This window comes from Crinia signifera, chromosome 6 (genome assembly GCF_055691185.1).
Source record: "Crinia signifera chromosome 6, ASM5569118v1, whole genome shotgun sequence".
Classification (NCBI taxonomy): Eukaryota; Metazoa; Chordata; class Amphibia; order Anura; family Myobatrachidae; genus Crinia; species Crinia signifera.
Genome location: NC_139222.1, coordinates 217,565,946 through 217,588,861, shown reverse-complemented (window position 1 = coordinate 217,588,861; position 22,916 = coordinate 217,565,946). Strand labels below are relative to the sequence as shown.

Sequence of the window (22,916 nt, the reverse complement as noted above, 5' to 3'; positions counted from 1 at the left end):
CAGGTGTGAATAGGACTTGAAGTGCTGGACAGGGACCGGAGGACGAGTAGCCATCCAACTGATTTTGTGATTAGGTCGTCGGCGGGCGGGCAGGGTGCCTCAGCTGGGTAGGAGGCCAAATTTGCATGTGCTCCGCCCCGTCTGTTGACGTCGCGTCAACAGACACACACCCACTAGGCAGACGACCAACAGGCAAGCAGCAGCAGCCAGCTGTCTCCTCGCTCTTTGCTGCTGCATGCCTGTGTCCCTGACGAACTGCTGCTGAGTAAATCAATCAGCTAGCTGCTGCAGAGGAGAAGGAGGAATCTTGCACAATCAGGTGCAATGACGGCTTTCCTGTTTTGAGCCCATTCAGCAGCAGTAGTAGACAGTCAGATGGACAGGCATTCATGTGGCAGGACCCTTTGTGTGACATCACAATCTGCCCTCTATGACATCACAAGCTGCTCACTCGGAATCCGGCGGAACCTGACAGCCAGACGGTCACTTGGAACAGACAGGCAGACAGGACAGTCATGTGTAGGTGAGCTGGGTGGGCCAATGTTTTCTTTTATTGGCAGTTACCACCCAAATGATGGTCCGAAGAAGGTAAGTGATACTTTTTCTAAATCCCCCTCTCAATGATCATCAATTGTTGGGCTCGGCAAAAAAAAATGGAAGAGGAAAAAAAATTCCCAAAACAAAAGAGAGGAAAGAGGAAAAAAATTTCCCAAAACAAAAGAGAGAGAAAAGAGAGCGCAAAAAGAAAAGAAAAAAAATATAAGAGATCAAGAAAGAAAAAGCAAAAAAAAAACCAAGCCATTTCAAATGGAGAGGGAGGGGGGTCCAAAAATGCCATTGCTGTGATCCAGTTGATGTTTCCGTGGAAAGATCGTAGGTAAGTCACATAGTGTTTGCCTATTTTTTGGGAGGTCGCAGCGATTGATAAGTCATTTAATTTAGGCAGGCTTCCGGTCTTTTGGCTAGGCCGCATATGCTGATATCAAGTGTAGTGTCACGTAAAAATATTTAACTGCCTCGATTCCAGAAAGTACAATTCAAGGAGTCAAGAAATAGTCACAAAATGATACACTGGAGGCAGGATTTCAAAGTATTTATGCACAAGGGTTAAACCTTGAAGCAGCAAATGCATGCATTTCTAAATACAAAGTTAGTACAAAGGTGCACAAACAATTGATACTCCAAATTAAGTGCCAGGAATGGAAATAGTCTTTTTTTGGATAACAGATTAGGAAGGTGCACCGGTCCTGGAAGTACTGCAATACCAGGTCAATGCGTGGAGTGGACAGAGCAAGCTCTTCTTCCATCTCCCTGTTCTAAAAATCCATTTAATATATGGCCCCCAGATAGGGGGCGTATCAGATATTAAACTGATAAGAACAGATACTACACTTGATCTTAGCCAAAAGGCCGAGAAGCGATAACCCGAATGGGGTCCCAGCAAAGCGCGCGAACCGGAATTTGGCCACCAACACTGGTGCAGAAGAGATCAGCACCACGGACACATCTAACACACACACATCACTTCTATGTCGTTGCAGTCTGAAAGATACCTGGCTGTACGGCAGGTGTGAATAGGACTTGAAGTGCTGGACAGGGACCGGAGGACGAGTAGCCATCCAACTGATTTTGTGATTAGGTCGTCGGCGGGCGGGCAGGGTGCCTCAGCTGGGTAGGAGGCCAAATTTGCATGTGCTCCGCCCCGTCTGTTGACGTCGCGTCAACAGACACACACCCACTAGGCAGACGACCAACAGGCAAGCAGCAGCAGCCAGCTGTCTCCTCGCTCTTTGCTGCTGCATGCCTGTGTCCCTGACGAACTGCTGCTGAGTAAATCAATCAGCTAGCTGCTGCAGAGGAGAAGGAGGAATCTTGCACAATCAGGTGCAATGACGGCTTTCCTGTTTTGAGCCCATTCAGCAGCAGTAGTAGACAGTCAGATGGACAGGCATTCATGTGGCAGGACCCTTTGTGTGACATCACAATCTGCCCTCTATGACATCACAAGCTGCTCACTCGGAATCCGGCGGAACCTGACAGCCAGACAGTCACTTGGAACAGACAGGCAGACAGGACAGTCATGTGTAGGTGAGCTGGGTGGGCCAATGTTTTCTTTTATTTGCAGTTACCACCCAAATGATGGTCCGAAGAAGGTAAGTGATACTTTTTCTAAATCCCCCTCTCAATGATCATCAATTGTTGGGCTCGGCAAAAAAAAATGGAAGAGGAAAAAAAATTCCCAAAACAAAAGAGAGGAAAGAGGAAAAAAATTTCCCAAAACAAAAGAGAGAGAAAAGAGAGCGCAAAAAGAAAAGAAAAAAAATATAAGAGATCAAGAAAGAAAAAGCAAAAAAAAAACCAAGCCATTTCAAATGGAGAGGGAGGGGGGTCCAAAAATGCCATTGCTGTGATCCAGTTGATGTTTCCGTGGAAAGATCGTAGGTAAGTCACATAGTGTTTGCCTATTTTTTGGGAGGTCGCAGCGATTGATAAGTCATTTAATTTAGGCAGGCTTCCGGTCTTTTGGCTAGGCCGCATATGCTGATATCAAGTGTAGTGTCACGTAAAAATATTTAACTGCCTCGATTCCAGAAAGTACAATTCAAGGAGTCAAGAAATAGTCACAAAATGATACACTGGAGGCAGGATTTCAAAGTATTTATGCACAGGGGTTAAACCTTGAAGCAGCAAATGCATGCATTTCTAAATACAAAGTTAGTACAAAGGTGCACAAACAATTGATACTCCAAATTAAGTGCCAGGAATGGAAATAGTCTTTTTTTGGATAACAGATTAGGAAGGTGCACCGGTCCTGGAAGTACTGCAATACCAGGTCAATGCGTGGAGTGGACAGAGCAAGCTCTTCTTCCATCTCCCTGTTCTAAAAATCCATTTAATATATGGCCCCCAGATAGGGGGCGTATCAGATATTAAACTGATAAGAACAGATACTACACTTGATCTTAGCCAAAAGGCCGAGAAGCGATAACCCGAATGGGGTCCCAGCAAAGCGCGCGAACCGGAATTCGGCCACCAACACTGGTGCAGAAGAGATCAGCACCACGGACACATCTAACACACACACATCACTTCTATGTCGTTGCAGTCTGAAAGATACCTGGCTGTACGGCAGGTGTGAATAGGACTTGAAGTGCTGGACAGGGACCGGAGGACGAGTAGCCATCCAACTGATTTTGTGATTAGGTCGTCGGCGGGCGGGCAGGGTGCCTCAGCTGGGTAGGAGGCCAAATTTGCATGTGCTCCGCCCCGTCTGTTGACGTCGCGTCAACAGACACACACCCACTAGGCAGACGACCAACAGGCAAGCAGCAGCAGCCAGCTGTCTCCTCGCTCTTTGCTGCTGCATGCCTGTGTCCCTGACGAACTGCTGCTGAGTAAATCAATCAGCTAGCTGCTGCAGAGGAGAAGGAGGAATCTTGCACAATCAGGTGCAATGACGGCTTTCCTGTTTTGAGCCCATTCAGCAGCAGTAGTAGACAGTCAGATGGACAGGCATTCATGTGGCAGGACCCTTTGTGTGACATCACAATCTGCCCTCTATGACATCACAAGCTGCTCACTCGGAATCCGGCGGAACCTGACAGCCAGACAGTCACTTGGAACAGACAGGCAGACAGGACAGTCATGTGTAGGTGAGCTGGGTGGGCCAATGTTTTCTTTTATTGGCAGTTACCACCCAAATGATGGTCCGAAGAAGGTAAGTGATACTTTTTCTAAATCCCCCTCTCAATGATCATCAATTGTTGGGCTCGGCAAAAAAAAATGGAAGAGGAAAAAAAATTCCCAAAACAAAAGAGAGGAAAGAGGAAAAAAATTTCCCAAAACAAAAGAGAGAGAAAAGAGAGCGCAAAAAGAAAAGAAAAAAAATATAAGAGATCAAGAAAGAAAAAGCAAAAAAAAAACCAAGCCATTTCAAATGGAGAGGGAGGGGGGTCCAAAAATGCCATTGCTGTGATCCAGTTGATGTTTCCGTGGAAAGATCGTAGGTAAGTCACATAGTGTTTGCCTATTTTTTGGGAGGTCGCAGCGATTGATAAGTCATTTAATTTAGGCAGGCTTCCGGTCTTTTGGCTAGGCCGCATATGCTGATATCAAGTGTAGTGTCACGTAAAAATATTTAACTGCCTCGATTCCAGAAAGTACAATTCAAGGAGTCAAGAAATAGTCACAAAATGATACACTGGAGGCAGGATTTCAAAGTATTTATGCACAAGGGTTAAACCTTGAAGCAGCAAATGCATGCATTTCTAAATACAAAGTTAGTACAAAGGTGCACAAACAATTGATACTCCAAATTAAGTGCCAGGAATGGAAATAGTCTTTTTTTGGATAACAGATTAGGAAGGTGCACCGGTCCTGGAAGTACTGCAATACCAGGTCAATGCGTGGAGTGGACAGAGCAAGCTCTTCTTCCATCTCCCTGTTCTAAAAATCCATTTAATATATGGCCCCCAGATAGGGGGCGTATCAGATATTAAACTGATAAGAACAGATACTACACTTGATCTTAGCCAAAAGGCCGAGAAGCGATAACCCGAATGGGGTCCCAGCAAAGCGCGCGAACCGGAATTCGGCCACCAACACTGGTGCAGAAGAGATCAGCACCACGGACACATCTAACACACACACATCACTTCTATGTCGTTGCAGTCTGAAAGATACCTGGCTGTACGGCAGGTGTGAATAGGACTTGAAGTGCTGGACAGGGACCGGAGGACGAGTAGCCATCCAACTGATTTTGTGATTAGGTCGTCGGCGGGCGGGCAGGGTGCCTCAGCTGGGTAGGAGGCCAAATTTGCATGTGCTCCGCCCCGTCTGTTGACGTCGCGTCAACAGACACACACCCACTAGGCAGACGACCAACAGGCAAGCAGCAGCAGCCAGCTGTCTCCTCGCTCTTTGCTGCTGCATGCCTGTGTCCCTGACGAACTGCTGCTGAGTAAATCAATCAGCTAGCTGCTGCAGAGGAGAAGGAGGAATCTTGCACAATCAGGTGCAATGACGGCTTTCCTGTTTTGAGCCCATTCAGCAGCAGTAGTAGACAGTCAGATGGACAGGCATTCATGTGGCAGGACCCTTTGTGTGACATCACAATCTGCCCTCTATGACATCACAAGCTGCTCACTCGGAATCCGGCGGAACCTGACAGCCAGACAGTCACTTGGAACAGACAGGCAGACAGGACAGTCATGTGTAGGTGAGCTGGGTGGGCCAATGTTTTCTTTTATTGGCAGTTACCACCCAAATGATGGTCCGAAGAAGGTAAGTGATACTTTTTCTAAATCCCCCTCTCAATGATCATCAATTGTTGGGCTCGGCAAAAAAAAATGGAAGAGGAAAAAAAATTCCCAAAACAAAAGAGAGGAAAGAGGAAAAAAAATTCCCAAAACAAAAGAGAGAGAAAAGAGAGCGCAAAAAGAAAAGAAAAAAAATATAAGAGATCAAGAAAGAAAAAGCAAAAAAAAAAACCAAGCCATTTCAAATGGAGAGGGAGGGGGGTCCAAAAATGCCATTGCTGTGATCCAGTTGATGTTTCCGTGGAAAGATCGTAGGTAAGTCACATAGTGTTTGCCTATTTTTTGGGAGGTCGCAGCGATTGATAAGTCATTTAATTTAGGCAGGCTTCCGGTCTTTTGGCTAGGCCGCATATGCTGATATCAAGTGTAGTGTCACGTAAAAATATTTAACTGCCTCGATTCCAGAAAGTACAATTCAAGGAGTCAAGAAATAGTCACAAAATGATACACTGGAGGCAGGATTTCAAAGTATTTATGCACAAGGGTTAAACCTTGAAGCAGCAAATGCATGCATTTCTAAATACAAAGTTAGTACAAAGGTGCACAAACAATTGATACTCCAAATTAAGTGCCAGGAATGGAAATAGTCTTTTTTTGGATAACAGATTAGGAAGGTGCACCGGTCCTGGAAGTACTGCAATACCAGGTCAATGCGTGGAGTGGACAGAGCAAGCTCTTCTTCCATCTCCCTGTTCTAAAAATCCATTTAATATATGGCCCCCAGATAGGGGGCGTATCAGATATTAAACTGATAAGAACAGATACTACACTTGATCTTAGCCAAAAGGCTGAGAAGCGATAACCCGAATGGGGTCCCAGCAAAGCGCGCGAACCGGAATTCGGCCACCAACACTGGTGCAGAAGAGATCAGCACCACGGACACATCTAACACACACACATCACTTCTATGTCGTTGCAGTCTGAAAGATACCTGGCTGTACGGCAGGTGTGAATAGGACTTGAAGTGCTGGACAGGGACCGGAGGACGAGTAGCCATCCAACTGATTTTGTGATTAGGTCGTCGGCGGGCGGGCAGGGTGCCTCAGCTGGGTAGGAGGCCAAATTTGCATGTGCTCCGCCCCGTCTGTTGACGTTGCGTCAACAGACACACACCCACTAGGCAGACGACCAACAGGCAAGCAGCAGCAGCCAGCTGTCTCCTCGCTCTTTGCTGCTGCATGCCTGTGTCCCTGACGAACTGCTGCTGAGTAAATCAATCAGCTAGCTGCTGCAGAGGAGAAGGAGGAATCTTGCACAATCAGGTGCAATGACGGCTTTCCTGTTTTGAGCCCATTCAGCAGCAGTAGTAGACAGTCAGATGGACAGGCATTCATGTGGCAGGACCCTTTGTGTGACATCACAATCTGCCCTCTATGACATCACAAGCTGCTCACTCGGAATCCGGCGGAACCTGACAGCCAGACAGTCACTTGGAACAGACAGGCAGACAGGACAGTCATGTGTAGGTGAGCTGGGTGGGCCAATGTTTTCTTTTATTGGCAGTTACCACCCAAATGATGGTCCGAAGAAGGTAAGTGATACTTTTTCTAAATCCCCCTCTCAATGATCATCAATTGTTGGGCTCGGCAAAAAAAAATGGAAGAGGAAAAAAAATTCCCAAAACAAAAGAGAGGAAAGAGGAAAAAAATTTCCCAAAACAAAAGAGAGAGAAAAGAGAGCGCAAAAAGAAAAGAAAAAAAATATAAGAGATCAAGAAAGAAAAAGCAAAAAAAAAAACCAAGCCATTTCAAATGGAGAGGGAGGGGGGTCCAAAAATGCCATTGCTGTGATCCAGTTGATGTTTCCGTGGAAAGATCGTAGGTAAGTCACATAGTGTTTGCCTATTTTTTGGGAGGTCGCAGCGATTGATAAGTCATTTAATTTAGGCAGGCTTCCGGTCTTTTGGCTAGGCCGCATATGCTGATATCAAGTGTAGTGTCACGTAAAAATATTTAACTGCCTCGATTCCAGAAAGTACAATTCAAGGAGTCAAGAAATAGTCACAAAATGATACACTGGAGGCAGGATTTCAAAGTATTTATGCACAAGGGTTAAACCTTGAAGCAGCAAATGCATGCATTTCTAAATACAAAGTTAGTACAAAGGTGCACAAACAATTGATACTCCAAATTAAGTGCCAGGAATGGAAATAGTCTTTTTTTGGATAACAGATTAGGAAGGTGCACCGGTCCTGGAAGTACTGCAATACCAGGTCAATGCGTGGAGTGGACAGAGCAAGCTCTTCTTCCATCTCCCTGTTCTAAAAATCCATTTAATATATGGCCCCCAGATAGGGGGCGTATCAGATATTAAACTGATAAGAACAGATACTACACTTGATCTTAGCCAAAAGGCCGAGAAGCGATAACCCGAATGGGGTCCCAGCAAAGCGCGCGAACCGGAATTCGGCCACCAACACTGGTGCAGAAGAGATCAGCACCACGGACACATCTAACACACACACATCACTTCTATGTCGTTGCAGTCTGAAAGATACCTGGCTGTACGGCAGGTGTGAATAGGACTTGAAGTGCTGGACAGGGACCGGAGGACGAGTAGCCATCCAACTGATTTTGTGATTAGGTCGTCGGCGGGCGGGCAGGGTGCCTCAGCTGGGTAGGAGGCCAAATTTGCATGTGCTCCGCCCCGTCTGTTGACGTCGCGTCAACAGACACACACCCACTAGGCAGACGACCAACAGGCAAGCAGCAGCAGCCAGCTGTCTCCTCGCTCTTTGCTGCTGCATGCCTGTGTCCCTGACGAACTGCTGCTGAGTAAATCAATCAGCTAGCTGCTGCAGAGGAGAAGGAGGAATCTTGCACAATCAGGTGCAATGACGGCTTTCCTGTTTTGAGCCCATTCAGCAGCAGTAGTAGACAGTCAGATGGACAGGCATTCATGTGGCAGGACCCTTTGTGTGACATCACAATCTGCCCTCTATGACATCACAAGCTGCTCACTCGGAATCCGGCGGAACCTGACAGCCAGACAGTCACTTGGAACAGACAGGCAGACAGGACAGTCATGTGTAGGTGAGCTGGGTGGGCCAATGTTTTCTTTTATTGGCAGTTACCACCCAAATGATGGTCCGAAGAAGGTAAGTGATACTTTTTCTAAATCCCCCTCTCAATGATCATCAATTGTTGGGCTCGGCAAAAAAAAATGGAAGAGGAAAAAAAATTCCCAAAACAAAAGAGAGGAAAGAGGAAAAAAATTTCCCAAAACAAAAGAGAGAGAAAAGAGAGCGCAAAAAGAAAAGAAAAAAAATATAAGAGATCAAGAAAGAAAAAGCAAAAAAAAACCAAGCCATTTCAAATGGAGAGGGAGGGGGGTCCAAAAATGCCATTGCTGTGATCCAGTTGATGTTTCCGTGGAAAGATCGTAGGTAAGTCACATAGTGTTTGCCTATTTTTTGGGAGGTCGCAGCGATTGATAAGTCATTTAATTTAGGCAGGCTTCCGGTCTTTTGGCTAGGCCGCATATGCTGATATCTAGTGTAGTGTCACGTAAAAATATTTAACTGCCTCGATTCCAGAAAGTACAATTCAAGGAGTCAAGAAATAGTCACAAAATGATACACTGGAGGCAGGATTTCAAAGTATTTATGCACAAGGGTTAAACCTTGAAGCAGCAAATGCATGCATTTCTAAATACAAAGTTAGTACAAAGGTGCACAAACAATTGATACTCCAAATTAAGTGCCAGGAATGGAAATAGTCTTTTTTTGGATAACAGATTAGGAAGGTGCACCGGTCCTGGAAGTACTGCAATACCAGGTCAATGCGTGGAGTGGACAGAGCAAGCTCTTCTTCCATCTCCCTGTTCTAAAAATCCATTTAATATATGGCCCCCAGATAGGGGGCGTATCAGATATTAAACTGATAAGAACAGATACTACACTTGATCTTAGCCAAAAGGCCGAGAAGCGATAACCCGAATGGGGTCCCAGCAAAGCGCGCGAACCGGAATTCGGCCACCAACACTGGTGCAGAAGAGATCAGCACCACGGACACATCTAACACACACACATCACTTCTATGTCGTTGCAGTCTGAAAGATACCTGGCTGTACGGCAGGTGTGAATAGGACTTGAAGTGCTGGACAGGGACCGGAGGACGAGTAGCCATCCAACTGATTTTGTGATTAGGTCGTCGGCGGGCGGGCAGGGTGCCTCAGCTGGGTAGGAGGCCAAATTTGCATGTGCTCCGCCCCGTCTGTTGACGTCGCGTCAACAGACACACACCCACTAGGCAGACGACCAACAGGCAAGCAGCAGCAGCCAGCTGTCTCCTCGCTCTTTGCTGCTGCATGCCTGTGTCCCTGACGAACTGCTGCTGAGTAAATCAATCAGCTAGCTGCTGCAGAGGAGAAGGAGGAATCTTGCACAATCAGGTGCAATGACGGCTTTCCTGTTTTGAGCCCATTCAGCAGCAGTAGTAGACAGTCAGATGGACAGGCATTCATGTGGCAGGACCCTTTGTGTGACATCACAATCTGCCCTCTATGACATCACAAGCTGCTCACTCGGAATCCGGCGGAACCTGACAGCCAGACAGTCACTTGGAACAGACAGGCAGACAGGACAGTCATGTGTAGGTGAGCTGGGTGGGCCAATGTTTTCTTTTATTGGCAGTTACCACCCAAATGATGGTCCGAAGAAGGTAAGTGATACTTTTTCTAAATCCCCCTCTCAATGATCATCAATTGTTGGGCTCGGCAAAAAAAAATGGAAGAGGAAAAAAAATTCCCAAAACAAAAGAGAGGAAAGAGGAAAAAAATTTCCCAAAACAAAAGAGAGAGAAAAGAGAGCGCAAAAAGAAAAGAAAAAAAATATAAGAGATCAAGAAAGAAAAAGCAAAAAAAAAACCAAGCCATTTCAAATGGAGAGGGAGGGGGGTCCAAAAATGCCATTGCTGTGATCCAGTTGATGTTTCCGTGGAAAGATCGTAGGTAAGTCACATAGTGTTTGCCTATTTTTTGGGAGGTCGCAGCGATTGATAAGTCATTTAATTTAGGCAGGCTTCCGGTCTTTTGGCTAGGCCGCATATGCTGATATCAAGTGTAGTGTCACGTAAAAATATTTAACTGCCTCGATTCCAGAAAGTACAATTCAAGGAGTCAAGAAATAGTCACAAAATGATACACTGGAGGCAGGATTTCAAAGTATTTATGCACAAGGGTTAAACCTTGAAGCAGCAAATGCATGCATTTCTAAATACAAAGTTAGTACAAAGGTGCACAAACAATTGATACTCCAAATTAAGTGCCAGGAATGGAAATAGTCTTTTTTTGGATAACAGATTAGGAAGGTGCACCGGTCCTGGAAGTACTGCAATACCAGGTCAATGCGTGGAGTGGACAGAGCAAGCTCTTCTTCCATCTCCCTGTTCTAAAAATCCATTTAATATATGGCCCCCAGATAGGGGGCGTATCAGATATTAAACTGATAAGAACAGATACTACACTTGATCTTAGCCAAAAGGCCGAGAAGCGATAACCCGAATGGGGTCCCAGCAAAGCGCGCGAACCGGAATTCGGCCACCAACACTGGTGCAGAAGAGATCAGCACCACGGACACATCTAACACACACACATCACTTCTATGTCGTTGCAGTCTGAAAGATACCTGGCTGTACGGCAGGTGTGAATAGGACTTGAAGTGCTGGACAGGGACCGGAGGACGAGTAGCCATCCAACTGATTTTGTGATTAGGTCGTCGGCGGGCGGGCAGGGTGCCTCAGCTGGGTAGGAGGCCAAATTTGCATGTGCTCCGCCCCGTCTGTTGACGTCGCGTCAACAGACACACACCCACTAGGCAGACGACCAACAGGCAAGCAGCAGCAGCCAGCTGTCTCCTCGCTCTTTGCTGCTGCATGCCTGTGTCCCTGACGAACTGCTGCTGAGTAAATCAATCAGCTAGCTGCTGCAGAGGAGAAGGAGGAATCTTGCACAATCAGGTGCAATGACGGCTTTCCTGTTTTGAGCCCATTCAGCAGCAGTAGTAGACAGTCAGATGGACAGGCATTCATGTGGCAGGACCCTTTGTGTGACATCACAATCTGCCCTCTATGACATCACAAGCTGCTCACTCGGAATCCGGCGGAACCTGACAGCCAGACAGTCACTTGGAACAGACAGGCAGACAGGACAGTCATGTGTAGGTGAGCTGGGTGGGCCAATGTTTTCTTTTATTGGCAGTTACCACCCAAATGATGGTCCGAAGAAGGTAAGTGATACTTTTTCTAAATCCCCCTCTCAATGATCATCAATTGTTGGGCTCGGCAAAAAAAAATGGAAGAGGAAAAAAAATTCCCAAAACAAAAGAGAGGAAAGAGGAAAAAAATTTCCCAAAACAAAAGAGAGAGAAAAGAGAGCGCAAAAAGAAAAGAAAAAAAATATAAGAGATCAAGAAAGAAAAAGCAAAAAAAAAACCAAGCCATTTCAAATGGAGAGGGAGGGGGGTCCAAAAATGCCATTGCTGTGATCCAGTTGATGTTTCCGTGGAAAGATCGTGGGTAAGTCACATAGTGTTTGCCTATTTTTTGGGAGGTCGCAGCGATTGATAAGTCATTTAATTTAGGCAGGCTTCCGGTCTTTTGGCTAGGCCGCATATGCTGATATCAAGTGTAGTGTCACGTAAAAATATTTAACTGCCTCGATTCCAGAAAGTACAATTCAAGGAGTCAAGAAATAGTCACAAAATGATACACTGGAGGCAGGATTTCAAAGTATTTATGCACAAGGGTTAAACCTTGAAGCAGCAAATGCATGCATTTCTAAATACAAAGTTAGTACAAAGGTGCACAAACAATTGATACTCCAAATTAAGTGCCAGGAATGGAAATAGTCTTTTTTTGGATAACAGATTAGGAAGGTGCACCGGTCCTGGAAGTACTGCAATACCAGGTCAATGCGTGGAGTGGACAGAGCAAGCTCTTCTTCCATCTCCCTGTTCTAAAAATCCATTTAATATATGGCCCCCAGATAGGGGGCGTATCAGATATTAAACTGATAAGAACAGATACTACACTTGATCTTAGCCAAAAGGCCGAGAAGCGATAACCCGAATGGGGTCCCAGCAAAGCGCGCGAACCGGAATTCGGCCACCAACACTGGTGCAGAAGAGATCAGCACCACGGACACATCTAACACACACACATCACTTCTATGTCGTTGCAGTCTGAAAGATACCTGGCTGTACGGCAGGTGTGAATAGGACTTGAAGTGCTGGACAGGGACCGGAGGACGAGTAGCCATCCAACTGATTTTGTGATTAGGTCGTCGGCGGGCGGGCAGGGTGCCTCAGCTGGGTAGGAGGCCAAATTTGCATGTGCTCCGCCCCGTCTGTTGACGTCGCGTCAACAGACACACACCCACTAGGCAGATGACCAACAGGCAAGCAGCAGCAGCCAGCTGTCTCCTCGCTCTTTGCTGCGGCATGCCTGTGTCCCTGACGAACTGCTGCTGAGTAAATCAATCAGCTAGCTGCTGCAGAGGAGAAGGAGGAATCTTGCACAATCAGGTGCAATGACGGCTTTCCTGTTTTGAGCCCATTCAGCAGCAGTAGTAGACAGTCAGATGGACAGGCATTCATGTGGCAGGACCCTTTGTGTGACATCACAATCTGCCCTCTATGACATCACAAGCTGCTCACTCGGAATCCGGCGGAACCTGACAGCCAGACAGTCACTTGGAACAGACAGGCAGACAGGACAGTCATGTGTAGGTGAGCTGGGTGGGCCAATGTTTTCTTTTATTGGCAGTTACCACCCAAATGATGGTCCGAAGAAGGTAAGTGATACTTTTTCTAAATCCCCCTCTCAATGATCATCAATTGTTGGGCTCGGCAAAAAAAAATGGAAGAGGAAAAAAAATTCCCAAAACAAAAGAGAGGAAAGAGGAAAAAAATTTCCCAAAACAAAAGAGAGAGAAAAGAGAGCGCAAAAAGAAAAGAAAAAAAATATAAGAGATCAAGAAAGAAAAAGCAAAAAAAAAAACCAAGCCATTTCAAATGGAGAGGGAGGGGGGTCCAAAAATGCCATTGCTGTGATCCAGTTGATGTTTCCGTGGAAAGATCGTAGGTAAGTCACATAGTGTTTGCCTATTTTTTGGGAGGTCGCAGCGATTGATAAGTCATTTAATTTAGGCAGGCTTCCGGTCTTTTGGCTAGGCCGCATATGCTGATATCAAGTGTAGTGTCACGTAAAAATATTTAACTGCCTCGATTCCAGAAAGTACAATTCAAGGAGTCAAGAAATAGTCACAAAATGATACACTGGAGGCAGGATTTCAAAGTATTTATGCACAAGGGTTAAACCTTGAAGCAGCAAATGCATGCCTTTCTAAATACAAAGTTAGTACAAAGGTGCACAAACAATTGATACTCCAAATTAAGTGCCAGGAATGGAAATAGTCTTTTTTTGGATAACAGATTAGGAAGGTGCACCGGTCCTGGAAGTACTGCAATACCAGGTCAATGCGTGGAGTGGACAGAGCAAGCTCTTCTTCCATCTCCCTGTTCTAAAAATCCATTTAATATATGGCCCCCAGATAGGGGGCGTATCAGATATTAAACTGATAAGAACAGATACTACACTTGATCTTAGCCAAAAGGCCGAGAAGCGATAACCCGAATGGGGTCCCAGCAAAGCGCGCGAACCGGAATTCGGCCACCAACACTGGTGCAGAAGAGATCAGCACCACGGACACATCTAACACACACACATCACTTCTATGTCGTTGCAGTCTGAAAGATACCTGGCTGTACGGCAGGTGTGAATAGGACTTGAAGTGCTGGACAGGGACCGGAGGACGAGTAGCCATCCAACTGATTTTGTGATTAGGTCGTCGGCGGGCGGGCAGGGTGCCTCAGCTGGGTAGGAGGCCAAATTTGCATGTGCTCCGCCCCGTCTGTTGACGTCGCGTCAACAGACACACACCCACTAGGCAGACGACCAACAGGCAAGCAGCAGCAGCCAGCTGTCTCCTCGCTCTTTGCTGCTGCATGCCTGTGTCCCTGACGAACTGCTGCTGAGTAAATCAATCAGCTAGCTGCTGCAGAGGAGAAGGAGGAATCTTGCACAATCAGGTGCAATGACGGCTTTCCTGTTTTGAGCCCATTCAGCAGCAGTAGTAGACAGTCAGATGGACAGGCATTCATGTGGCAGGACCCTTTGTGTGACATCACAATCTGCCCTCTATGACATCACAAGCTGCTCACTCGGAATCCGGCGGAACCTGACAGCCAGACAGTCACTTGGAACAGACAGGCAGACAGGACAGTCATGTGTAGGTGAGCTGGGTGGGCCAATGTTTTCTTTTATTGGCAGTTACCACCCAAATGATGGTCCGAAGAAGGTAAGTGATACTTTTTCTAAATCCCCCTCTCAATGATCATCAATTGTTGGGCTCGGCAAAAAAAAATGGAAGAGGAAAAAAAATTCCCAAAACAAAAGAGAGGAAAGAGGAAAAAAATTTCCCAAAACAAAAGAGAGAGAAAAGAGAGCGCAAAAAGAAAAGAAAAAAAATATAAGAGATCAAGAAAGAAAAAGCAAAAAAAAAACCAAGCCATTTCAAATGGAGAGGGAGGGGGGTCCAAAAATGCCATTGCTGTGATCCAGTTGATGTTTCCGTGGAAAGATCGTAGGTAAGTCACATAGTGTTTGCCTATTTTTTGGGAGGTCGCAGCGATTGATAAGTCATTTAATTTAGGCAGGCTTCCGGTCTTTTGGCTAGGCCGCATATGCTGATATCAAATGTAGTGTCACGTAAAAATATTTAACTGCCTCGATTCCAGAAAGTACAATTCAAGGAGTCAAGAAATAGTCACAAAATGATACACTGGAGGCAGGATTTCAAAGTATTTATGCACAAGGGTTAAACCTTGAAGCAGCAAATGCATGCATTTCTAAATACAAAGTTAGTACAAAGGTGCACAAACAATTGATACTCCAAATTAAGTGCCAGGAATGGAAATAGTCTTTTTTTGGATAACAGATTAGGAAGGTGCACCGGTCCTGGAAGTACTGCAATACCAGGTCAATGCGTGGAGTGGACAGAGCAAGCTCTTCTTCCATCTCCCTGTTCTAAAAATCCATTTAATATATGGCCCCCAGATAGGGGGCGTATCAGATATTAAACTGATAAGAACAGATACTACACTTGATCTTAGCCAAAAGGCCGAGAAGCGATAACCCGAATGGGGTCCCAGCAAAGCGCGCGAACCGGAATTCGGCCACCAACACTGGTGCAGAAGAGATCAGCACCACGGACACATCTAACACACACACATCACTTCTATGTCGTTGCAGTCTGAAAGATACCTGGCTGTACGGCAGGTGTGAATAGGACTTGAAGTGCTGGACAGGGACCGGAGGACGAGTAGCCATCCAACTGATTTTGTGATTAGGTCGTCGGCGGGCGGGCAGGGTGCCTCAGCTGGGTAGGAGGCCAAATTTGCATGTGCTCCGCCCCGTCTGTTGACGTCGCGTCAACAGACACACACCCACTAGGCAGACGACCAACAGGCAAGCAGCAGCAGCCAGCTGTCTCCTCGCTCTTTGCTGCTGCATGCCTGTGTCCCTGACGAACTGCTGCTGAGTAAATCAATCAGCTAGCTGCTGCAGAGGAGAAGGAGGAATCTTGCACAATCAGGTGCAATGACGGCTTTCCTGTTTTGAGCCCATTCAGCAGCAGTAGTAGACAGTCAGATGGACAGGCATTCATGTGGCAGGACCCTTTGTGTGACATCACAATCTGCCCTCTATGACATCACAAGCTGCTCACTCGGAATCTGGCGGAACCTGACAGCCAGACAGTCACTTGGAACAGACAGGCAGACAGGACAGTCATGTGTAGGTGAGCTGGGTGGGCCAATGTTTTCTTTTATTGGCAGTTACCACCCAAATGATGGTCCGAAGAAGGTAAGTGATACTTTTTCTAAATCCCCCTCTCAATGATCATCAATTGTTGGGCTCGGCAAAAAAAAATGGAAGAGGAAAAAAAATTCCCAAAACAAAAGAGAGGAAAGAGGAAAAAAATTTCCCAAAACAAAAGAGAGAGAAAAGAGAGCGCAAAAAGAAAAGAAAAAAAATATAAGAGATCAAGAAAGAAAAAGCAAAAAAAAAACCAAGCCATTTCAAATGGAGAGGGAGGGGGGTCCAAAAATGCCATTGCTGTGATCCAGTTGATGTTTCCGTGGAAAGATCGTAGGTAAGTCACATAGTGTTTGCCTATTTTTTGGGAGGTCGCAGCGATTGATAAGTCATTTAATTTAGGCAGGCTTCCGGTCTTTTGGCTAGGCCGCATATGCTGATATCAAGTGTAGTGTCACGTAAAAATATTTAACTGCCTCGATTCCAGAAAGTACAATTCAAGGAGTCAAGAAATAGTCACAAAATGATACACTGGAGGCAGGATTTCAAAGTATTTATGCACAAGGGTTAAACCTTGAAGCAGCAAATGCATGCATTTCTAAATACAAAGTTAGTACAAAGGTGCACAAACAATTGATACTCCAAATTAAGTGCCAGGAATGGAAATAGTCTTTTTTTGGATAACAGATTAGGAAGGTGCACCGGTCCTGGAAGTACTGCAATACCAGGTCAATGCGTGGAGTGGACAGAGCAAGCTCTTCTTCCATCTCCCTGTTCTAAAAATCCATTTAATATATGGCCCCCAGATAGGGGGCGTATCAGATATTAAACTGATAAGAACAGATACTACACTTGATCTTAGCCAAAAGGCCGAGAAGCGATAACCCGAATGGGGTCCCAGCAAAGCGCGCGAACCGGAATTCGGCCACCAACACTGGTGCAGAAGAGATCAGCACCACGGACACATCTAACACACACACATCACTTCTATGTCGTTGCAGTCTGAAAGATACCTGGCTGTACGGCAGGTGTGAATAGGACTTGAAGTGCTGGACAGGGACCGGAGGACGAGTAGCCATCCAACTGATTTTGTGATTAGGTCGTCGGCGGGCGGGCAGGGTGCCTCAGCTGGGTAGGAGGCCAAATTTGCATGTGCTCCGCCCCGTCTGTTGACGTCGCGTCAACAGACACACACCCACTAGGCAGACGACCAACAGGCAAGCAGCAGCAGCCAGCTGTCTCCTCGCTCTTTGCTGCTGCATGCCTGTGTCCCTGACGAACTGCTGCTGAGTAAATCAATCAGCTAGCTGCTGCAGAGGAGAAGGAGGAATCTTGCACAATCAGGTGCAATGACGGCTTTCCTGTTTTGAGCCCATTCAGCAGCAGTAGTAGACAGTCAGATGGACAGGCATTCATGTGGCAGGACCCTTTGTGTGACATCACAATCTGCCCTCTATGACATCACAAGCTGCTCACTCGGAATCCGGCGGAACCTGACAGCCAGACAGTCACTTGGAACAGACAGGCAGACAGGACAGTCATGTGTAGGTGAGCTGGGTGGGCCAATGTTTTCTTTTATTGGCAGTTACCACCCAAATGATGGTCCGAAGAAGGTAAGTGATACTTTTTCTAAATCCCCCTCTCAATGATCATCAATTGTTGGGCTCGGCAAAAAAAAATGGAAGAGGAAAAAAAATTCCCAAAACAAAAGAGAGGAAAGAGGAAAAAAATTTCCCAAAACAAAAGAGAGAGAAAAGAGAGCGCAAAAAGAAAAGAAAAAAAATATAAGAGATCAAGAAAGAAAAAGCAAAAAAAAAACCAAGCCATTTCAAATGGAGAGGGAGGGGGGTCCAAAAATGCCATTGCTGTGATCCAGTTGATGTTTCCGTGGAAAGATCGTAGGTAAGTCACATAGTGTTTGCCTATTTTTTGGGAGGTCGCAGCGATTGATAAGTCATTTAATTTAGGCAGGCTTCCGGTCTTTTGGCTAGGCCGCATATGCTGATATCAAGTGTAGTGTCACGTAAAAATATTTAACTGCCTCGATTCCAGAAAGTACAATTCAAGGAGTCAAGAAATAGTCACAAAATGATACACTGGAGGCAGGATTTCAAAGTATTTATGCACAAGGGTTAAACCTTGAAGCAGCAAATGCATGCATTTCTAAATACAAAGTTAGTACAAAGGTGCACAAACAATTGATACTCCAAATTAAGTGCCAGGAATGGAAATAGTCTTTTTTTGGATAACAGATTAGGAAGGTGCACCGGTCCTGGAAGTACTGCAATACCAGGTCAATGCGTGGAGTGGACAGAGCAAGCTCTTCTTCCATCTCCCTGTTCTAAAAATCCATTTAATATATGGCCCCCAGATAGGGGGTGTATCAGATATTAAACTGATAAGAACAGATACTACACTTGATCTTAGCCAAAAGGCCGAGAAGCGATAACCCGAATGGGGTCCCAGCAAAGCGCGCGAACCGGAATTCGGCCACCAACACTGGTGCAGAAGAGATCAGCACCACGGACACATCTAACACACACACATCACTTCTATGTCGTTGCAGTCTGAAAGATACCTGGCTGTATGGCAGGTGTGAATAGGACTTGAAGTGCTGGACAGGGACCGGAGGACGAGTAGCCATCCAACTGATTTTGTGATTAGGTCGTCGGCGGGCGGGCAGGGTGCCTCAGCTGGGTAGGAGGCCAAATTTGCATGTGCTCCGCCCCGTCTGTTGACGTCGCGTCAACAGACACACACCCACTAGGCAGACGACCAACAGGCAAGCAGCAGCAGCCAGCTGTCTCCTCGCTCTTTGCTGCTGCATGCCTGTGTCCCTGACGAACTGCTGCTGAGTAAATCAATCAGCTAGCTGCTGCAGAGGAGAAGGAGGAATCTTGCACAATCAGGTGCAATGACGGCTTTCCTGTTTTGAGCCCATTCAGCAGCAGTAGTAGACAGTCAGATGGACAGGCATTCATGTGGCAGGACCCTTTGTGTGACATCACAATCTGCCCTCTATGACATCACAAGCTGCTCACTCGGAATCCGGCGGAACCTGACAGCCAGACAGTCACTTGGAACAGACAGGCAGACAGGACAGTCATGTGTAGGTGAGCTGGGTGGGCCAATGTTTTCTTTTATTGGCAGTTACCACCCAAATGATGGTCCGAAGAAGGTAAGTGATACTTTTTCTAAATCCCCCTCTCAATGATCATCAATTGTTGGGCTCGGCAAAAAAAAATGGAAGAGGAAAAAAAATTCCCAAAACAAAAGAGAGGAAAGAGGAAAAAAATGTCCCAAAACAAAAGAGAGAGAAAAGAGAGCGCAAAAAGAAAAGAAAAAAAATATAAGAGATCAAGAAAGAAAAAGCAAAAAAAAAACCAAGCCATTTCAAATGGAGAGGGAGGGGGGTCCAAAAATGCCATTGCTGTGATCCAGTTGATGTTTCCGTGGAAAGATCGTAGGTAAGTCACATAGTGTTTGCCTATTTTTTGGGAGGTCGCAGCGATTGATAAGTCATTTAATTTAGGCAGGCTTCCGGTCTTTTGGCTAGGCCGCATATGCTGATATCAAGTGTAGTGTCACGTAAAAATATTTGGTACTTATGTAGTATCTGGGCTGCCGATTTCTAAATCGGGTCGGATCGGGAGATCGCATCGCATCGCATGCGACCATGCGATTCGATGCGATGCGATGCGATGACCCGATTTTTCCATAGGAATCAATGTTAAAATGGACTGAGTCCATTTTAATATGGAATTCAATGGGAAAAATGGGTCCTTTTCATACCCCTACTATCCAAGTGGGCATGGAGTTGGATATAAACCTGTGGCGAGCGTAGCGAGCCACCGAGCCCGAAGCGTGGCGAGCGAAGCGAGCCCCGCGAGGGGACGAATACCGTCCCCTCGCGGGGCTCGCTTCGCTCGCCACGCTTCGGGCTCGGTGGCTCGCTACGCTCGCCACAGGTTTATATCCAACTCCATGCCCACTTGGATAGTAGGGGTATGAAAAGGACCCATTTTTCCATAGGAATCATTTTAACATTGATTCCTATGGAAAAATCGGGTCATCGCATCCGATATCGGATGCGATGCGATGCGATGCGATATCGCATCGCATCGCATCTGATTGTATGCCTTAACTTAAGGCATACAATCAAAAAATCGGCAGCCCAGATACTACATAAGTACCAAATATTTAACTGCCTCGATTCCAGAAAGTACAATTCAAGGAGTCAAGAAATAGTCACAAAATGATACACTGGAGGCAGGATTTCAAAGTATTTATGCACAAGGGTTAAACCTTGAAGCAGCAAATGCATGCATTTCTAAATACAAAGTTAGTACAAAGGTGCACAAACAATTGATACTCCAAATTAAGTGCCAGGAATGGAAATAGTCTTTTTTTGGATAACAGATTAGGAAGGTGCACCGGTCCTGGAAGTACTGCAATACCAGGTCAATGCGTGGAGTGGACAGAGCAAGCTCTTCTTCCATCTCCCTGTTCTAAAAATCCATTTAATATATGGCCCCCAGATAGGGGGCGTATCAGATATTAAACTGATAAGAACAGATACTACACTTGATCTTAGCCAAAAGGCCGAGAAGCGATAACCCGAATGGGGTCCCAGCAAAGCGCGCGAACCGGAATTCGGCCACCAACACTGGTGCAGAAGAGATCAGCACCACGGACACATCTAACACACACACATCACTTCTATGTCGTTGCAGTCTGAAAGATACCTGGCTGTACGGCAGGTATGAATAGGACTTGAAGTGCTGGACAGGGACCGGAGGACGAGTAGCCATCCAACTGATTTTGTGATTAGGTCGTCGGCGGGCGGGCAGGGTGCCTCAGCTGGGTAGGAGGCCAAATTTGCATGTGCTCCGCCCCGTCTGTTGACGTCGCGTCAACAGACACACACCCACTAGGCAGACGACCAACAGGCAAGCAGCAGCAGCCAGCTGTCTCCTCGCTCTTTGCTGCTGCATGCCTGTGTCCCTGACGAACTGCTGCTGAGTAAATCAATCAGCTAGCTGCTGCAGAGGAGAAGGAGGAATCTTGCACAATCAGGTGCAATGACGGCTTTCCTGTTTTGAGCCCATTCAGCAGCAGTAGTAGACAGTCAGATGGACAGGCATTCATGTGGCAGGACCCTTTGTGTGACATCACAATCTGCCCTCTATGACATCACAAGCTGCTCACTCGGAATCCGGCGGAACCTGACAGCCAGACAGTCACTTGGAACAGACAGGCAGACAGGACAGTCATGTGTAGGTGAGCTGGGTGGGCCAATGTTTTCTTTTATTGGCAGTTACCACCCAAATGATGGTCCGAAGAAGGTAAGTGATACTTTTTCTAAATCCCCCTCTCAATGATCATCAATTGTTGGGCTCGGCAAAAAAAAATGGAAGAGGAAAAAAAATTCCCAAAACAAAAGAGAGGAAAGAGGAAAAAAATTTCCCAAAACAAAAGAGAGAGAAAAGAGAGCGCAAAAAGAAAAAAAATATAAGAGATCAAGAAAGAAAAAGCAAAAAAAAAACCAAGCCATTTCAAATGGAGAGGGAGGGGGGTCCAAAAATGCCATTGCTGTGATCCAGTTGATGTTTCCGTGGAAAGATCGTAGGTAAGTCACATAGTGTTTGCCTATTTTTTGGGAGGTCGCAGCGATTGATAAGTCATTTAATTTAGGCAGGCTTCCGGTCTTTTGGCTAGGCCGCATATGCTGATATCAAGTGTAGTGTCACGTAAAAATATTTAACTGCCTCGATTCCAGAAAGTACAATTCAAGGAGTCAAGAAATAGTCACAAAATGATACACTGGAGGCAGGATTTCAAAGTATTTATGCACAAGGGTTAAACCTTGAAGCAGCAAATGCATGCATTTCTAAATACAAAGTTAGTACAAAGGTGCACAAACAATTGATACTCCAAATTAAGTGCCAGGAATGGAAATAGTCTTTTTTTGGATAACAGATTAGGAAGGTGCACCGGTCCTGGAAGTACTGCAATACCAGGTCAATGCGTGGAGTGGACAGAGCAAGCTCTTCTTCCATCTCCCTGTTCTAAAAATCCATTTAATATATGGCCCCCAGATAGGGGGCGTATCAGATATTAAACTGATAAGAACAGATACTACACTTGATCTTAGCCAAAAGGCCGAGAAGCGATAACCCGAATGGGGTCCCAGCAAAGCGCGCGAACCGGAATTCGGCCACCAACACTGGTGCAGAAGAGATCAGCACCACGGACACATCTAACACACACACATCACTTCTATGTCGTTGCAGTCTGAAAGATACCTGGCTGTACGGCAGGTGTGAATAGGACTTGAAGTGCTGGACAGGGACCGGAGGACGAGTAGCCATCCAACTGATTTTGTGATTAGGTCGTCGGCGGGCGGGCAGGGTGCCTCAGCTGGGTAGGAGGCCAAATTTGCATGTGCTCCGCCCCGTCTGTTGACGTCGCGTCAACAGACACACACCCACTAGGCAGACGACCAACAGGCAAGCAGCAGCAGCCAGCTGTCTCCTCGCTCTTTGCTGCTGCATGCCTGTGTCCCTGACGAACTGCTGCTGAGTAAATCAATCAGCTAGCTGCTGCAGAGGAGAAGGAGGAATCTTGCACAATCAGGTGCAATGACGGCTTTCCTGTTTTGAGCCCATTCAGCAGCAGTAGTAGACAGTCAGATGGACAGGCATTCATGTGGCAGGACCCTTTG

The 22,916-nt window shown here is 46.2% G+C and overlaps 14 non-coding genes across 14 annotated transcripts; all 14 read right to left on the bottom strand.

Annotated features, from left to right (window-relative positions):
- Nucleotides 1-1,231: 1,231 nt before the first annotated feature.
- On the bottom strand, nt 1,232-1,422 carry LOC146012080 (U2 spliceosomal RNA). The gene has a single exon (XR_014445256.1). It is a non-coding gene; the product is annotated as a U2 spliceosomal RNA (small nuclear RNA).
- A 1,374-nt stretch (nt 1,423-2,796) lies between these two features.
- Nucleotides 2,797-2,987, bottom strand: LOC146012079 (U2 spliceosomal RNA). The gene has a single exon (XR_014445255.1). It is a non-coding gene; the product is annotated as a U2 spliceosomal RNA (small nuclear RNA).
- Nucleotides 2,988-4,361: 1,374 nt separating this feature from the next.
- LOC146012078 (U2 spliceosomal RNA) lies at nt 4,362-4,552 on the bottom strand. Its single transcript, XR_014445254.1, has one exon. It is a non-coding gene; the product is annotated as a U2 spliceosomal RNA (small nuclear RNA).
- Nucleotides 4,553-5,927: 1,375 nt separating this feature from the next.
- On the bottom strand, nt 5,928-6,118 carry LOC146012553 (U2 spliceosomal RNA). Its single transcript, XR_014445713.1, has one exon. It is a non-coding gene; the product is annotated as a U2 spliceosomal RNA (small nuclear RNA).
- Nucleotides 6,119-7,493: 1,375 nt separating this feature from the next.
- Nucleotides 7,494-7,684, bottom strand: LOC146012077 (U2 spliceosomal RNA). The gene has a single exon (XR_014445253.1). It is a non-coding gene; the product is annotated as a U2 spliceosomal RNA (small nuclear RNA).
- A 1,373-nt stretch (nt 7,685-9,057) lies between these two features.
- Nucleotides 9,058-9,248, bottom strand: LOC146012075 (U2 spliceosomal RNA). Its single transcript, XR_014445251.1, has one exon. It is a non-coding gene; the product is annotated as a U2 spliceosomal RNA (small nuclear RNA).
- A 1,374-nt stretch (nt 9,249-10,622) lies between these two features.
- LOC146012074 (U2 spliceosomal RNA) lies at nt 10,623-10,813 on the bottom strand. Its single transcript, XR_014445250.1, has one exon. It is a non-coding gene; the product is annotated as a U2 spliceosomal RNA (small nuclear RNA).
- Nucleotides 10,814-12,187: 1,374 nt separating this feature from the next.
- Nucleotides 12,188-12,378, bottom strand: LOC146012073 (U2 spliceosomal RNA). Its single transcript, XR_014445249.1, has one exon. It is a non-coding gene; the product is annotated as a U2 spliceosomal RNA (small nuclear RNA).
- A 1,375-nt stretch (nt 12,379-13,753) lies between these two features.
- LOC146012072 (U2 spliceosomal RNA) lies at nt 13,754-13,944 on the bottom strand. Its single transcript, XR_014445248.1, has one exon. It is a non-coding gene; the product is annotated as a U2 spliceosomal RNA (small nuclear RNA).
- A 1,374-nt stretch (nt 13,945-15,318) lies between these two features.
- On the bottom strand, nt 15,319-15,509 carry LOC146012071 (U2 spliceosomal RNA). The gene has a single exon (XR_014445247.1). It is a non-coding gene; the product is annotated as a U2 spliceosomal RNA (small nuclear RNA).
- A 1,374-nt stretch (nt 15,510-16,883) lies between these two features.
- On the bottom strand, nt 16,884-17,074 carry LOC146012069 (U2 spliceosomal RNA). The gene has a single exon (XR_014445245.1). It is a non-coding gene; the product is annotated as a U2 spliceosomal RNA (small nuclear RNA).
- A 1,374-nt stretch (nt 17,075-18,448) lies between these two features.
- On the bottom strand, nt 18,449-18,639 carry LOC146012568 (U2 spliceosomal RNA). Its single transcript, XR_014445728.1, has one exon. It is a non-coding gene; the product is annotated as a U2 spliceosomal RNA (small nuclear RNA).
- Nucleotides 18,640-20,615: 1,976 nt separating this feature from the next.
- LOC146012068 (U2 spliceosomal RNA) lies at nt 20,616-20,806 on the bottom strand. Its single transcript, XR_014445244.1, has one exon. It is a non-coding gene; the product is annotated as a U2 spliceosomal RNA (small nuclear RNA).
- Nucleotides 20,807-22,175: 1,369 nt separating this feature from the next.
- On the bottom strand, nt 22,176-22,366 carry LOC146012067 (U2 spliceosomal RNA). Its single transcript, XR_014445243.1, has one exon. It is a non-coding gene; the product is annotated as a U2 spliceosomal RNA (small nuclear RNA).
- Nucleotides 22,367-22,916: the final 550 nt, after the last annotated feature.